Here is a 17,586-nt window from a genome sequence, read left to right on the forward strand (position 1 = left end):
AAATGGAAGAAACACAAGATGACTGTCAATCTTCCTCAGTCTGGGGCTCCATGCAAGATCTCTCCTCATGGGGTAAGGATGTTTCTGAGAAAGGTATCAGCCCAAAACTAGAAGGGAGGACCTGGCCAATGACCTGAATAGAGCTGAGACCATAGTCTCAAACATTACCGTTAGTAACACACTGCGCCGTCATGGATTAAAATCCTGTAGGGCATGCAAGGTCCCCCTGCTCACATTCATACATATCCAGGCCCTTTTAAAGTTCACCAATAATGTAATTGCAAACAAAGGTTTCCATACCAAATATTAAGTTCTGTTTTTCTGGAGGAAGAGTGGCGGTTTGGGATGCAGATACCACATGGGGTATCTGTGCACTGTGTACAAATTTTGAGTTTCATTTTCTCCCGTTACCCTTGTGAAAATAAAAGATTGGTGCTAAAAGAACATTTTTGTGGGAAAAATGTGATTTTTTTTTTATTTTCATAACTCTATGTTATAAACTTCTGTGAAGCACCTGGGGGTTCAAGTTGTTCACCATACATCTAGATAAGATCCTTGAGGGGTCTAGTTTCCTAAATGGTGTCACTTGTGGGGGTTTCCATTGTTTAGGCACATCAGGGGCTCTTCCAACGTAACATGGCGTCCGCTAATTATTCCAGCAAATGTTAATTTCAAAAAGTCAAATGATGCTCCTTCCCTTCCTAGCCCTGCTGTGCGCTCCAACAGTGTTTTTCCCAACATATGGGGTATCAGCGTGCTCAGGAGAAATTGCACAACAATTTTTTGGGTCAATTCTTTCCTCTTACCCTTGCAAAAATAAAGAAAAAACAGGCTCTAGAGTAAAATTTTTGTGAAGAAAAGTTAAATGTTCATTTTTTTTCTTCCACATTTCAAAAATTCCTGTGAAGCACCTAAAGAGTTAATAAACTTCTTGAATGTGGTTTGGAGTACTGTGAGTGGTGCAGTTTTTAGAATGGTGTCACTTTTGGGTATTTTCTGTCATTTAGTTCCCTCAAAGTCATTTTTAATGTCATGTGGTCCCTAAAAAAATGGTAGTGTAAATTTTGTTGGAAAAATTAGACATCACTGCTCAATTTTAACCCTTAGAACTTCCCAACCAAAAAAATTATGTTTCAAAAATTGTGCTGATGTAAAGTAGAAATGTGGGAAATGTTATTCATTAACTCTTTTTTATGATATAACTCTCTGATTTAAGGGCACACAAATTAAAAGTTCGAAATTTACAACATTTTCAACATTTTCACCAATATTCCATTTTTTTCACATGAATGCAAAAAATATCGAACAAATTTTACCACTGTCATGAAGTACTATATGTCACGAGAAAAATATCTCAGAATCAGGGGGATCCGTTGAAGTGTTCCAGAGATATTACCTCATAAATTGACAGTGGTCAGAATTGTAAAATTTAGCCTGGTCATGAAGTTGAAAACAGGCTTGGGAGTTAAAGGGGTTAAGCTGGATCTGTTTCAAGAGAAATATTTTTTTTATGTAATTTTGATTTTAGGAAGATCTTTAAAGACTCAATTCTTGAGGTACAAAATGACTAAATAAAGCAGTAACTAAATCAAAAAGCAACATTTCTGGGCATCTCACCATGAAGAATTGGCTAAAAATCTTCTCTGTAGTAATGATCCATAAAATATCAGCCCTTGTGGGAAGTCTAAAATTTAGATCTCTGAAACCACAGTCACAATATGCTTTTTGCTACCTATTATTGAAGGTATTCAAAAAATCATGGCCAAATTAAAAAAGTTACTAGGGCCAGTTTAAAGTAGGAAAAAATAGATCTTCATCCAGGCACTGTTTTTAGTCAAAGGAGATTTTTTTCATTCAATTGTAGCTATATTACAGTGGGTACGGAAAGTTTTTAGACCCCTTTAAATTTTTCACTCTTTGTTTCATTGCAGCCATTTGGTAAATTGTAGAAAGTTCTTTTTTTTTCTCATTAAAGTACACTCTGCACCCCATCTTGACTGAATAAAAACAGAAATGTAGACATTTTTGCAAATTTATTAAAAAAGCTGAAATATGACATGGTCATAAGTATTCAGACCCTTTCCTCAGTATTGAGTAGACGCACCCTTTTGAGCTAGTACAGCCATGAGTCTTCTTGGGAATGATGCAACACATTTTCCACACCTGGATTTGGGGATCCTCTGCCATTCTTCCTTGCAGATCCTCTCCAGTTCCGTCAGGTTGGATGGTGAACGTTGGTGGACAGCCATTTTCAGGTCTCTCCAGAGATGCTCAAGTGGGTGTAGGTCAGGGCTCTGGCTGGGCCAGTCAAGAATGGTCACAGAGTTGTTCTGAAGCCACTCCTTTGTTATTTTAGCTGTGTGCTTAGGGTCATTGTCTTGTTGGAAGGTGAACCTTCGGCCAAGTCTGAGGTCCAGAGCACTCTGGGAGAGGTTTTCATCCAGGATATCTCTGTACTTGGCCGCATTCATGTTTCCTTCAATTGCAACCAGTCGTTCTGTCCCTGCAGCTGAAAAACACCCCCATAGCATGATGCTGTCACCACCATGTTTCACTGTTGGTATTGTATTGGGCAGTTGATGAGCAGTGCCTGGTTTTCTCCACACATGGTGCTTAGAATTATCACCAAAACGTTCTATCTTTGTCTCATCAGACCAGAGAATCTTATTTCTCATAGTCTGGGAGTCATTTGTGTGTTTTGAACAAACTCTATGCAGGCTTTCATATGTCTTGCACTGAGGAGAGGCTTCCGTTGGGCCACTCTGCCATAAAGGCCCGACTGGTGGAGGACTGCAGTGATAGTTGACTTTGTGGAACTTTCTCCCATCACCCTACTGCATCTCTGGAGCTCAGCCCCAGTGATTTTGGGGTTCTTCTGTGCCTCTCTCACCAAGGCTCTTCTCCCACGATTGCTCAGTTTGGCTGGACAGCCAGGTCTAGGAAGACTTCTGGTGGTCCCAAACTTATTCCATTTAAGGATTATGGAGGCCACTGTGCTCTTAGGAACCTTGAGTAATGTAGAAATTATTTTATAACCTTGGCCAGATCTGTGCCTTGCCACAATCCTGTCTCTGAGCTACTTGGGCAGTTCCTTTGAGCTCATGATTCTCATTTGGTCTGCCATGCACTGTGAGCTGTGTGGTCTTATATAGACAGTTGTGTGCCTTTCCAAATCAAGTCCTATCAGTTTAATTAAACACAGCTGGACTCCAATGAAGGAGTAGAACTATCTCAAGGAGGATCACAAGGAAATGGACAGCATGTGACTTAAATATGAGTGTCTGAGCAAAGGGTCTGGATACTTATGACCATGTGATATTTTAGTTTTTCTTTTTTAATAAATTTGCAAAAATGTCTACATTTCTGTTTTTTTTTCAGTCAAGATGGGGTGCAAAGTGTACTTTATTGAGAAAAAAAAATGAACTCTTTAAAATTTACCAAATGGCTGCAATGAAACAAAGAGTGAAAAATTTAAAGGGGTCTGAATACTTTCCGTACCCACTGTTTATATCTCGAAACACATCAATATAGAAACAATGTACATACATACATACATACCGTATTTTTCGCTTTATAAGACACACTTTTTTTCTCCAGATTTGGGGGGAAAATATGGGTGAGTCTTATATTATTATATTATATACCTTACCGGCTGCTGTGGAGCGGGGTCCAAGGGTCGCTGCTGGCGGCGGTGGCAGAGGCAGGAGTGGGGTGATGCTGCAGGCCCTATTAGGGAAGGAGGGGGTGTTTGGATGTGCAATGCTGCGGGTGTTCGTCGGTGCTGGAGCTCCGCCGACATTTTGAGAAAGCATGGAGCCCCCGCACTTACATGGTATACAATGCGGTGGACTCCGGGAAAATGGCAGCCGTGGGCACGCATGCGCAGCTTGAGATCTCGGCACCGAGATCACATCTCCAGAAATCTCTGTGCCGAGATCTCAATTTGTGCATGCGCCGCCCACAGCTGCCATTTTCCTGAAGAACACTGCATTGTATGCCATGTAAGTGCAGGGGCTCTGGGCTTTCACAAAATGTCGGGGGAACCACCGCACATCCCCTTGCACCTCCGAGCACCCTCTCCACCCAGCTGGAGGCCCACAGAATCGCCCCACTCCCGCTATGCCCAGCTTCCTGCATCAGTCACCCTAGGACCCAGCTCCACCGCACCCTCAGTAAGCAGTAAGACTATAAGACACACCACAATTGTATTAAAAACATTTTGGGGAGTGTTTTATAATCCGGTGCATCTTATAATCCGCAAAATACGGTATACTACACATATATTAAAATAATAGAAAGGATGAAAGAGGATGCTAGCAGTTAAAAACTTTAAAGTGGATTCATCTATGAAATACATTTTATGCTCAGAATGAGCACTTCATCAAGTGGGTGTGAAAAGATCTAGTAGTAGTCGTGGTTTACATTTTAAACAATTGGAAAACCACCAACAGTTCTGAGTTCATAGTTGTAAGACCAAATCTGTCGACATCATAGACTTGAGATTGCCAGGGAAATGGAAGTATTATGCTCTTACTGAAAGGATGACATCCACAATTGGATATTATATGCTGGTTTATTGTCAAAGTGTTTCAGAGTTACCCCTACTCCCCCTTCAGGACAACCATACATTAGACTTGAGCTTGATTATACAAATTCTACAATATCTAAAGATTAGATCTTAGAAAATACACAACTATATGTGTGTAGCAAATAAATTTGTGCATTGATCTTCAAATATGTGTATGTATAAATTATTATTAGTGATGAGCGAGCATGCTCGCTACTGCTCGGTGCTCGCCCGAGTATCTCACTGCTCGAGATGCTCGGCGTTCGCTGAGTATTTCCTCGGTTGCTCTGCTGGAGCTCGGGTCCCCTCCCTGCAAGTTTGGCGCTCTTTAGAGCGCCAATGAACATGTAGGAATTGTCTGCCACACACTGTAATACCTCAGCCATGTTGGTTGTGGAATTACAGTGATTGGCTGGCCACACAGCGTCATCAGGTCTATATCAGACCTGGCACCGCCATGCTCGTCACAGTCTACTCCGGAATCAAGCAGTGTAGGGAGAGGTGCTGCTGAGCTAGGGAGAGATTTGCTTGTTTCTTAGTTAGTGTAGGTATACCACAACATATTCTACACATATCCATCTCAACTAACAGTCCTTCTGAGGACTAATCCAGCTGCATAGATATCAGTGCTAGGCAGGCAGGGAGTGTATTTGGCAGACTGCAGTGTTTATAGCAAGAGGGTCCATTCCAGTTTTGTCTGCTGAAGCTCCACCCAGGAAGTGGAAGAGGCTGAGCCTGCCGTGTGCTGTTAGGACTGTTTGGCCGTGTGGAGAGAGCTCCTCAGACGGGAGGTAATTTTTCACCTGGGACTTTTGTCTTCCCCCTTCCCAGGGAATAAGGCTCGAGGTGGAACTGGCCTCCGGGGCTCCGCCCCCGGCTCCCACCCCCCGGTCAAAGGTGGCGGGGGGTGAGAGGATTACCTACCCGGCTAGGACAACCAGGTCTGGCCAAGGCTCGGGGTCCAGCATGAAGACCCGAAGGACCCCAAGGCCATGGCCGCGGCGGCTCCTCCCGACGGAGGTAGGTCGAGTACGAGCAGGGGTGCTGCAGCGGTGCCCCTTGATTGGGGCACCAAGGTGGTGAAGGAGTCAACCGTCAGCTATGGCTCCCCCATCCATGCGCACCTCTGCAAGTATGAGGACACCTCAAGGAAGCTAAAATCCCTCTGGGAGGAGTTGAGGGTAGCTCAGGAGAGGTCCAACAGGGCCTCTAGCATTAAAAAGGCTGAGCTATCCACCGCGGTCAGGAGGATCAAGCGGGCCATACAGGAGGTGGAGAGCCGGCGGTGTGTCATCTTGGCCGGCAGTGGGCCTTTCCGGGAGAAACTGGAAAACGATGACCGGTTCAGAACCATGGCCAATGGATCTCTGGAGGGGTCACGGAGCTCCAGCCAGGTGGTGGAGAAGGATGATGAGGAGGAAGAGGAGTGAGAGGAGGAGGTCGTGCCATACCCACCACCTGGTGGCCTGGTGAGTGATCTCCAGGCGTCGCACAGCAGGATAGCCCCTGAGCAGATGGCTCTCCTGTCTGATTCTGGCCCTTCAGAGGGCAGCGGGAGCGAGGGGGAGGATGAGGAAGGTGGTAGCAGTAGCAGTGAGGGGGGCTGCCTCGTCATGCAGCAGATCTGGCAGATCGAGTCCCCGATACGTTTTAACCAGCTGACGTTTGAGGATGAGATCTGCAAGGACAGGCAACCGGGAGGGGGATGAAGAGGAAAAAGACAAAGAAGGCAAAAAGAAAAACACCAGTAGTACATAAATTTGTGTTTGTCCCCCTGTCTGGGGCCCCTCGGTCCCGATGTGTGGCACCCGCTATCCACCCCGGCTCGGGCTCTGTTGTGGGTCCGCAACAGGGAAGTGGGGAGAATATAGGCCATGGCACACAGAGCACCATCTCTGTTTGTGGTAATGAACGTGGTGTGTCGGATGTGTCTGACATGGAGCATGGCGCGGAGGGCAGCCTGACAGCGAGCAAAAACTGTGGTGGTGTTCAGGCTGGGTACCCTGTGAGAGAAGGGGCTGGCCTGGCACCTGGTGTGCCTGTTGGCGTGCTGGGGGCGGCGAGCGTAACTGTCGCTGCCTCGTGCACTGCTGGCGGCATACTGACAGCTGGGGCCGCATCTCCGGTGGCGTGTGCTGGGGTGTCTGGGTCCCCCACTCCTGTATCCATTAAAACTGGATCACCTTTGGGGACCCAGGCACCTGGTAAGGCACCTGGTAAGGCAAAAAGTATGGAGCCTGCGGCTCTGGCAGAGCTGGCTCGTAAAAAGAAGGTGGTGGGACCCGTTCCCCTGGCGGGGTCCACAGCGAAGTAAGGCGGGTCGGTTTTGGGGGTCCCGGGATAGCCAGGTTTTGGGAGCGTGGCCTCCCTGGCATCCCCAGCCCAAGTGGGAGTAGACTCAGAGGGCCGTACTATGCTGCCAGGTGCTGGTGGCGTGACTTCCCTGGTGGGCCCCGCCCATGTGGGGGTGGCTCCAGAGAGCTGTGCTGTGCTGCCAGGCACCGGGATCGTGGCTTCCCAGGCGGGGTCTGCCCTTGTGGGCGTGGCTATGCCCGGGGGCGGGGCTTAGCACCGGCGGCTGCTCCTGGTGCAGTGGAAACCGCGGCTGTGGTCAGTGCAAGTGTGAGGGCTGCGGCTGTGGCTGATGGCGGTGTCTGGCTGTTGGGGTCCCCTGTGTCTGGGGACTTACCTAGGGCAGGGCCTCCGGCAGTGTGGGCATCCAAAGGTGCTGCAGCAGGGCTGGATGGTGCAGGGGGAGGAGCTACTCCTTGCTCTCTTCCTGCCAGTAAGGCAGGAAGCTCCAGGAATGCTGGGAATAGTGGTGCTGTGCTGCTTAAGCCCTGCAGCGTGGTCCTTAAAGGGTCAACAGCGCTCAGCGTGTCGAATCCCCCAGCAGAGAAGACGCCGCTAGCAGGTGGCAGTACTAACATTACAGGTAAAGTGGACGGTAGAAAGGAAACGGAGCACAGAAAGTGCACCCAAAAGGGAAAAAACATTGACCTCAGTGCACATGGGAGTGGGAGCAGGGCGAGTGTGGTGATTGTAGACATGAATGGGGATGGTGTGGGTATGAATGTGTCTGTGACTAAGGATGCAAATGGCGGTGTGTCTGCGGCAGGGTGCGTGAATGGAGTGTCTGTTTGTTGTAGCAGGGAGCATGGGATGGGGCCTGGTCCATCTCCCCCCCTGGCCGCGGGTCCCCGGAGTTTTGCGGGGGTAGTGGCCGGGTCCCCGGGGTCTTCTTGGGGGGTTTCCTCGCCTCTGGACCTCAGGGATGGTGACTTGTGACGCCGTTTCCTGGAGGCCCTCAAGAAGGGAGAACGGACGATCATGGTAGAAGGAAGAGAGGTGGACCTGGCCTTTTGGCTGGACAAATCACGGCCAGGCTGCCTTCCAAGATAAAAGGGAGGGTGAAACAGTATGGTCCCTCCCGACAGCTGGGCAGGGGGTGGCCAGGAGGAATGTGGTCTGTCTTCGGTGGAGGGGCAGTGAAGCATGCCCGTCAAGAGCGAGGGTCGTGGAGCTCCTCCTGAAGATGGACTTCAGGGTGACTGACATCTTTGCCCTGATCCATCCTTTTGGTACCTCCATCTTCGACATCAGTTTTGTTCGGCCGCAGGGCTTAGAGCTCTTCTGGTCGAATTTTGAACTGGTGAAGGGGGAGCCCGGCTGGTGAGACTTTGCCGTGCAGGCGGTGTCTCGCCAAAATGGTGTAAAGAGGGTGACCATTCTGACAAATGACGAGTCACTCTCTGGGATTGATATAATGATGTGGCTTTCTCACTATGGGGAAGTCATGGAGGCCCCAAAAAGAACAGGGACGAGTTCGGCATTTGGTCAGGGGGCTGGACCTTCATGATGAAGTTGAAGGTTTCAGGTGGTAATGTCACCCACATCCCTTCCTCAGCTTTTCTGGGGAGGGACAGGATCCTGATCTTCTTCCAGGGGCAACCGAAGGTCTGCCACAGGTGCGATGACCCCTGCCACTTCAGCAGGGGTGCAGAAATTTGCCTTGTGTGGCGGGGTCGGTCATCTGGCCAACACCGTCTCTGGCCAGGCGGGGTAGAGCCGTGGGGGGGTCCCCAGCGGTGCATCCTCTGCTGGAACTGGAGATGGGGGCTGGAGGGGAGCTGAGGGGTCAGTGAGGAAAGGCAAGTACACCTGCCCACCAGTGGCAACAGGTGAGGCGCCGAGGGGACAGGGGGCAAGATAAGCCTCAGGCGACTGGAGTGATGACTGTCCCATCCATTAAGGCTGCAGCCGGAGCCTCTGAGGCCCTGGGGGAGAAAGCGGTGAGCAAGGAGATCAGGAGGATGGAGAGGGAGGAGGCGGCTGCTTCCGATAGCTCCTCCCAGTATGAAAGTCTGGATGAGGAGGTGGTGGAGCAGCCAAAAAAAACGGGTGACAAAAGAACCGGTAAGAATCGGAAGAAGAACAGGAAAAGGTGAAAAAAATCTAAAGCCCCCCCCCCCCGGCCGCTGAGGTGCCTACGGAAGGGCTCACCGACTCCCTTCTGATCCCCCTCTCCAACCGGTTCCAAGTAGGGATGAGCAAGAATAGTATGGTACTCGGGCTGCTCGTTACTCCCCGCGTTTCCTTGTGATTACTCGCTAGGAGTAACGAGTACAATGTAAGTCAATGGGAAATGCGAGTAAGCCGAGTAAGTGTCTGTTGGAGATTATAAAGCGGTCTGGGGGCTGAGGAAAAGGCTGAAATGGGTGCATGATTGTTTAAAAGCCGGCGGTAAAAAGCCGCCGGCTTTTAAACAATCACTCAGCCCCATACTCGTTTCCCCGCAGCCTCCCATCCCGATCCTCCGCTCTCCCCGCCGCCTCCCATCCTGATCTTAAGTTAAGACCGGGCGGGGAGCGAAGCACCAGGGAGTGGGGAGCACAGCACCAGTGAGCGGAGAGCGAAGGATCCGGGCGGGGAAGCCGGCAGTGAAAAGACTTCACCGCCGGCTTTCCCGTTTGGTGCTGTGCTCCCCACTCCCTGGTGCTTCGCTCCCCGCCCGGTCCTAACTTAGGATCGGGATGGGAGGCGGCGGGGGAGCGGGAGCATACAAAATTGCCCAAATCGATGGGAACAGTGCTCAATTAAAGATCAGGCAGGCAGAATATATAGGCAGACAGGCAGGCAGGGTATATAGGAGGGTGCATGAAAAACATAGCAGGGCACTTGAATCACACATAGATTAGATAGATAGAAACATGTCAGTCACATATATAATAAGTACAGTGACAGTGTTGGTTACTGTACTTGTCATTTAGTGTTAAAATAAAGGATTTATTAAAAAAAAGTTGGCATGGGATCCCCCGTAATTTTAGTCTCTAGCGGAGGTTAAGCAGACGGCTGGGGCAGATGTTTGAAGCCTGGGAAGGGGGGTAATACCGACGGAGCTTCCCAGGCTACTAATATCAGGCCCCAGCTGAATACCTAGCCTTTACTAGCTATTAAAATGGGGGACGCAAAAATGATGTGGGGTCCACCTATTTTAATAGCTAGCAAAGGCTAGGCAGACAGCTGGGGGATGATATTAATAGCCGAGGAAGGGTGCCATGAATATTGGCCCCCTCCCAGGCTAGAAATACCAGCCCTCAGCCGCCCCAGAAATGGCGCATCCTCCTGGGGACTCACATTCCCCTGGGGGAGGGACTGCCCGGGGTCCAGAGGTGAGGAATCTTGTCCTGTGAAGGAGGTATCTGATGCTGGTGGGGTGGGCATGGACACCTCAGTATCGCTAAAGAGGATCGACGAGTCGGGCTCCTCCTCAGAGGGCGAGAGGAAATCGGGGGGTACGGTGAAAAAGAAGACCGTCTAACTCATTCACCCATGATGGCGAAACCTACCCCATTGACTCTGGCATTGATTAATGTCGCCAGCATAAAGTCAGATGCGGCCAGATTTAAGGCCTTTGATTTTTACACCCGAGTTGAGGTTGACATTTTATTTTTGCAGGAGACCAGACTAACGGACATGGGGGCCATTTACAAAGCAAAGAGGGAGTGGAGGTGTGGTCCCTCATACTGGTCTCTTGCGGCCAAGCCGTATAGCGGGATAGCGGTCCTTTTTAAGGCCGCTATGGTAGAATGCAGACGGGTGATTGAGGTAGAAATGGGGAGGTGCTTGATTCTTGATGTCTTCATGAGGGGACAAGAGCTCCGGCTCATTAATATCTATGGCCCGCAGTCTAAGTGGGACCGTAAATGTCTCTTGCTGAAGGTCAAACCCTATCTTTTTACAAGCCGGTTGTCTTCGGTGGGGATTTTAACACTATAACTAGATCCCGTGATAGGGGAGGCCCCGGAGACTGGCTGGCTTATGATAGTAAGTCTCTTAATAGCATAGCGAGTGAGGCTCGCCTGGTGGATGTCCACATCCGGCACACCCCAGGTCACGCGGGTTTCACCTTTCATAGGGGTAGCAGTAGGTCTAGGATAGATAGGTTTTTTTTAAAGGAGGAAGCCGTCTCTTCTGCAGTGTCCGCTGTTGAGGTGGAATTCTCCGACCACTGTTTCATTTTCTTATCCTTGAAGGTTACAGAAGCTGAATTCGTCCCTGTTGGAAGAAGCAGATGCAAGACAATCCTTTGAGGAATTTCTTCAGAGCCAGGTACCTCTCTTGGGTCTCTGTAGCAATAAGTCTGTGTGGTGGGAGATCTTCAAAAGAAGGGTCGCCAGTTTCTTCTGTCAGCTCTCGAGCCTCAGGGGCCTGAACAGGTACCGCCTGTATCGGGATCTGGGGAGGAAACTCGAGCAGCTCGTCTCGACTGGAGGGGACAGTGAGGAAATCTCCAGGGTGAAGACTTTGCTCAAGGGGTGCCAGAATGATAGGCACACATCCTTGGTTTTTGAGAGGGATTTCAGGAGGTACCGCTTGCCCGACCCTTACCGGAACTGCAAGATGTCAGTGAGTTGTAAGGTGGTGACAGGACTGATCGACAGTACGGGGTCCCTGAACAGATCCAAATCAGGGATCCTGGAAGTGGTCAGATCCTTCTACTCGCACCTCTTGGGAAGGAGGGAACCTGATCAGGATGAGGTGTCGGCTTTCCTGGCTGAGACCATGGCAGAAGCAATCAGGGAAGAGGAAGTGAGAAGGGCGATTGATGGGCTTCGGCCCAAAAAGTCGCCTGGTCCAGATGGCTTAACATTCGAATTTTACAAGACTTTTAGGGACTCTTTGGTCCCACTCTTGACTGAGGTGTTTAATGAGTGTCTCTCCTCGGACGCTCTGCCCAGTTCAATGAGGAAGTCAGCCTTGATTATTCTGTCAAAGGGTAAAGACTCGTCCCGTATTGAGAATTAGCGTCCCATAGCGCTTCTCAATACGGACTGAAAGGTTCTGGCAAAGGTGCTTTTTAATAGGTTGGTGAAATTTGCACCCCGGCTCCTTTTGGGGGCCCAGTATTGCTCTGTTCCAGGCCGCAGTACATTTAGTGCTGTGCTCGGTGTCCGACAGGCAGTGGAGCAGAGCAGGGCAGGTCACTGAAAGGGGTACTTGCTGTCCTTAGACCAGGCGAAAGCCTTTGACTGGGTTAACCATGAGTACCTCTGGTCCGTCCTTCTGAGGTAAGGTCTGTCCGGGAGGTTTGTTGATTGGTTGAGAGTTTTATACAATGGGTCAGAGACTTTTCTGCTCGTGAACGGTTGGGTCGGACACCCTTTTGAGGTGGAGTCTGGTGTCCGCCAGGGCTGTCCTCTGAGCCCACTGTTATAAGTGTTCGTGATCGACCCTCTTCTAAGGAGGGTGGAGCGTGGACCGTTGGTGGGAGTCGGGATGGACTGGGCAGAGCCAGAGGCCACCTTGAGGGTAGTGGCATACGCCAATGACATCTCCCTTTTTGTATCCTCGAGAGGGGAGGCAGATTGGGTCATGTCTGAGGTTGGGCGCTACTCGGTGTCATCCGGGTCCATGATCAACTGGGATAAGTGCGAGAGTCTCTGGCTGGCAGGGGGAGATCCAAGTTTTGATCCCCCGGACACCCTTACAGGGCCTCAGGCCACAGCAAAAATATTAGGCTTCAGTTTCGGCCCGGGGGACTATCCTCAGCAAAACTGGGAGGGCAGACTTAAGATCGCCGCCCAGAAGGTGGATCAGTGGAAGGGTTGGTCCTGAGGGAAAGGGTTAGCCAGGCTAAAGCGTATTTGCTCCCTTTATTAATATACTTGGGCAGCATCTGCATCTTGCCAGAGCCTCTTTGGACACAGGTCTACAGTCTGTTCTTCCAATTATTGTGGGGGAATAGGCTGAACCTAAACTAGAGGGAGGTCACGTACCGCACGAGGAGACTAGGAGGGTTGGGTATGGTCAACCCAGTGGTGTTTCTAGTAAACACCTTTCTTAAGGCAAACATCGCCAACCTCTGGTTAGAGAGGGCTCTTCCATGGGTATTCTCCTGTAGGGGATGGTTTCGGCCTTTCTTCCAGGAATGGGAGACAGGAGGTCAGGTGAAGGACCTTCGAATGCCTCATGGGCATCTTCCAGATTATGCTACCCAGGTGATCCGCCAGTGGGGTCTGGGAGTGTGGGAGATCAGGACCATGTCAAGGAGGTTACTTGACAATAGGGTCCTGTTGACCCACTTTCAGAAGCCCCTGGCGCTCAAGGATTGCCCAAGCCGGGATCTGGAGGTGGGGCTTGCGTTATTAAACTCTAAGCGGAACCCCTTGAAGTTTTGGGACTTGGCTTGGTGCTGCTTCCATGGGAGACTGTATGTGAGGGACAACCTGAAGTATAGGAACTCTGATGACCGGTATTGTCCCCGCGAAGAGTGTGGTGGCATGCTTGAAAGCATGGAGCACTTCCTGCTTTGGTGTCCTTTCAATACAGAGGTTTACAGTAGGTTGGGTGCATCCATTGGCTGGCCTAGGCTGGCAGGCCTTTCCTATGCGGAGTGGGCCTATGGGGCATTCAGGTCCCTTGGTGACTGAGATCGGGGCAAGGTTTTCTTAGTTAGCTTAGTGACTAGGTTCTACACGTGGAACGCACGGTGTTTAGTGTCCACCCATCAGAAAGCCCTCCCCCGCGAAGTGGTGATTAGGAACATCCTGGTTGACCTGGCAAAAGTGCGCATGCTGGAGTATGAGAGGCTGGATGCAGGGAGGGCTTCCCTTCTATGGAAGGGGTTCTCATTTAATGTTCCCTAGGGAGGGTTAGGATCTGTGTGTTTGTGATAGGGTGAGCTTAGTCTTTTATATTTATTTGTAGGGTCAGATAGTTGTGTAGGGTCAGGGAGGGACAGATAGGGACAGTCTTTAGGGATAGGTAGTTAGCACTAGGTTGGTAGTGAGGGCCAGTGAGGGACAGGTAGGGAAAGTTTGGTAGGGCGGTAGGGACAGTTTTTCTTTTTCTTTATTACAGAGGGACAGGATGTTGCTTGATAGATTAGGATGAGAGCCTCTGTAGTCTCCAGTTTCCTGCTGGTGGGCTGCTGCCCTCACTTGTAGTCTTTTGTTTTGTGGTATTGGAAACCGGAATATAGGGCTTGCAAGCACTGAACTTGGGTCTGATTTTGTTTTTTAGGGTAAGTTGTATTGTTAGAATGCTTCGTTATGTTGTGTGAATCGTTCTATGTATTGTTAGGTTGCATATTGTTTATTGTATGTATATTGTGAGGTATGTGTACTATGTTGCGTGTGGGGGGGGTTAAGTGTAGGTTGGGTGGGAGGTTGGAGGGGGAAGGGGTTTTGGTGGTTTGGTGGAAAAATTGCAGGATGCCAGAAAAAGACAAAAAGGACCTTTTGTGTGGAAAAATATTAGGCCACAAACTTTAGTGGGACCTTGTTGTGGTAAGGCCACAGACTTTTGTGGGACCTTGGGTGTTGGTTGTGAGTAGTAAAAAAAAAATAAATAAATAAATTTTTCCTGTGTATAGAGTTAAGCTTTGACCAGGTGGCCTATCTCATATTTTGGGCAATGGGCCAGTTTTTTGTTTTCCTTTTCCCAAGGGGTTAGGTATGAATGTGCGGGTATGAATGTGGGCGGATGTTGGGGGTTTTGTGAGCCTTCGGGCGAGGTTGGTCAATAAAGTACATCAAGGTCTCCCCTTGCTGGGGGGTTCTCAGAAAAGCGAGAACATTTCTGTGTGTCTGTTATGTATTATTTTGTTGGACTCTGGAAATTTTTGGAATTTTTGAACTTCTTGGAGTTTTTGGGTTATGTTTTGCTGGGGTTTTAGTTTTTCTCGTATAATGTTTATATTTGTGTTTTGTATTTCAGTTTTGTACTTTCATGAATAAAAAAGAGTTCCAGTTCTGTCTGCTGGTGCTTTTACAGATATTTCTAGAAATAGCCCCAGGTATCAGGGGCCAGGAATTAATTTTTTTGGGGTATTAATCCTGATTATTTGTTTAAAAAGCAAGTCAGAGAACACCGTTTTTCTGCTCCATTTGCTTGCTGACACTGCTGAATACAGCCCGATCCTTTCCATATTACAGCTCTAAAAATCCATCTATTTAAAACTGTGGTTTGTCCATCACATGGATCACATATAATTGAAAATTCTGCCATTTCTGGCCTCCTTTGAAATTTTGTTGCAGTGTGCCAGCGAAGTTATTGACACGAGGTCGCTGTTAAAAATAGTTACCTACAGGCCATCTATTTAAAACTGTGGTTTGTCCGTCACACGGATCACATATAATTGCGCTGAAAATTCTGCCATTTCTGGCCTCCATTGAAATTTTGTTGCGGTGTGTCAGCACAGATATTGACACGAGGTCACTGTTAAAAATAGTTACCTACAGGCCAGTTATTTAAAACTGGTTTGTGCGTCACACGGATAACATATAATTGCGCTGAAAATTCTGCCATTTCTGGCCTCCATTGAAATTTTGTTTCAGTGTTTCAGCACTGTTTCAGAGGTCGCTGTTAAAAATAGTTACCTACAGGCCAGCTTTTTAAAACTGTGGTTTTCCGTCACACGTATCACATATCACTGCGGTTCAAATCCAGCCATTTGTACTGAACGTAGAAAATATTGTCCTACATTTAAAATGGGCAAGGCGCATGGCAAGGGACGGGGAAGTGGACATGATGGTGATAATGTTGCATGCATAGGACAAGGCTGAGGCCATGGGCTAGCTAAAATTGTACCACAACAAACACCCTCATCTTCTCGCCTGACCTTCCTGTCCCAATTAATAAGGGACCGCAGAACACCACTATTGAACACAGAGCAGTGTGAAAAGGTTATTGGTTGGATAGCAGATAATGCTTCCAGTCACTTAGCCACCACCACCACCACCCTGTCTTCCACACGGTCAAGTCTCAGTAGCCCTGAGTCTGGACTGCATATTCCTCACCCTGATCCTCCTTCCTCCCACCATGCCGAGTGCCCGGAGACAACTGAACCCACAATTGGACACTCCGAAGAGCTGTTCACTCTTCCATTAATAGATTCGGGCCTCTCGCCCGGTCCACTTGAAGCGGGGAAAGAGGAGATCGCATGTAACGATGCCCAAATATTGGCGACGGTGAGAAACTGTCACAAGAGGTGGATGATGATGAGACACAATTGCCAGAAAGTCAGGAGGAGGACCAGGGTGCGGAAGTGGAAGACGAGGTGGTGGATGATATAGTAACTGACCCAACCTGGCAGGGGGACATACAGAGTGAGGACAGCAGCACACAGGGGGAGGGAGGCATAGCACCCCAGTAGGCAGGAAGAAGTAGTGTGGTGGCCTCAGACAGAAGGCGGGCAACCGTTCCCCGTAATATCAACACGACAGAAGTTGCCAGTATAACTGTTAGGTCTTCCCGAGTCTGGTTGTTTTTTAAAGACTCTGCCAATAACCCCAAAAAGGCCATTTGCACCACCTGTCAGGCCAGCATCAGAAGGGGTAGCAAAACTACCAGCCTGACCTCCACCAGCAAGATCCGGCATATGCAGCAAAACACCCGACAAAGTGGGCCGAACCCCAGGGTCCAGGAACAGTGTCTGTGGGTGGCACCACTGCTTCTTCCGCTGTTGTGCGTGCATGTCAATCCTCTATCCATGCCGCATGCGAAGATGACTCCTGCCCTGCACCGGTCATTGCACACTCTCAAGTAACACCATCAGCAAGCACGTCCATGTCCTTGTCCCAGAGCAGCGTTCAGTTGTCCCTAAACCAGTCCTTGGAACGCAAGCGAAAATATGCAGCCAACGCCCCACAGGCCTCACTACTAAATTGACACATTTCACGATTGCTTGCGCTCGAAATGTTGCCTTTTAGGCTCATGGAGACGAAAGCTTTCCGCTACCTGATGGCGGCGGCCGTCCCTCTGTACTCAGTCCCCAGCCACCACTATTTCTCTCGGTGTGCCGTCCCGCATTACACGAGCACGTGTCCAACAATATTAGCCATGCTCTCAACAACGCAGTTACTGGGAAATTCCACCTAACCACGGACACGTGGACAAGTGTTTGTGAGCAGGAACGGTACATCTTGTTGACGGCACACTGGGTTAACATTGTGGAAGCCGGGACCCAGTCGGACCTTGGGACCGAACACGTCCTCCCAACGCCGAGGATTGAGGGCCCTGGGTCAATCAGGGTTGCCCCCATATTCTACAGCTCCTGCACCTCCTCCTCCTCCTTTTCAGCATCCATCTCTGAAATGACCACATCACTCACAAGCTGGAAGCACTGCAGCACTGCCTCGGCCAAGCGGAACAGGCTGTGCTGAAGCTAATACGCTTAGGTGACAAACCGCACAATGCTGAAGAGTTGTGGACAGCTCAGATGGAGCAGGCAGATCTGTGGCTCACACCGCTGAACCTAAAGCCAGGCATGGTCATATGTGACAATAGCTGGAACCTGGTGGCGGCTCTGAGGTGAGCTCACACACGTACCATGCCTGGCCCATGTGCTTAACCTCGTTGTTCAGCGGTTTCTCAAAACCTACCCGGAGCTGCCAGATCTGCTTGTCAAAGTAAGCCACCTGTGTGCCTATTTTAGAAAGTCACTTAAAGCTTCCGCCACCCTTGCCGTGTTTCAGCAGCTTTTGCAGCTTCCGGCTCACCGACTGGTGTGTGAT

The sequence above is a fragment of the Phyllobates terribilis genome, unplaced genomic scaffold (genome assembly GCF_046119375.1).
Source record: "Phyllobates terribilis strain yellow unplaced genomic scaffold, ASM4611937v1 Scaffold_4__5_contigs__length_816908805, whole genome shotgun sequence".
NCBI classification, from domain to species: domain Eukaryota; kingdom Metazoa; phylum Chordata; class Amphibia; order Anura; family Dendrobatidae; genus Phyllobates; species Phyllobates terribilis.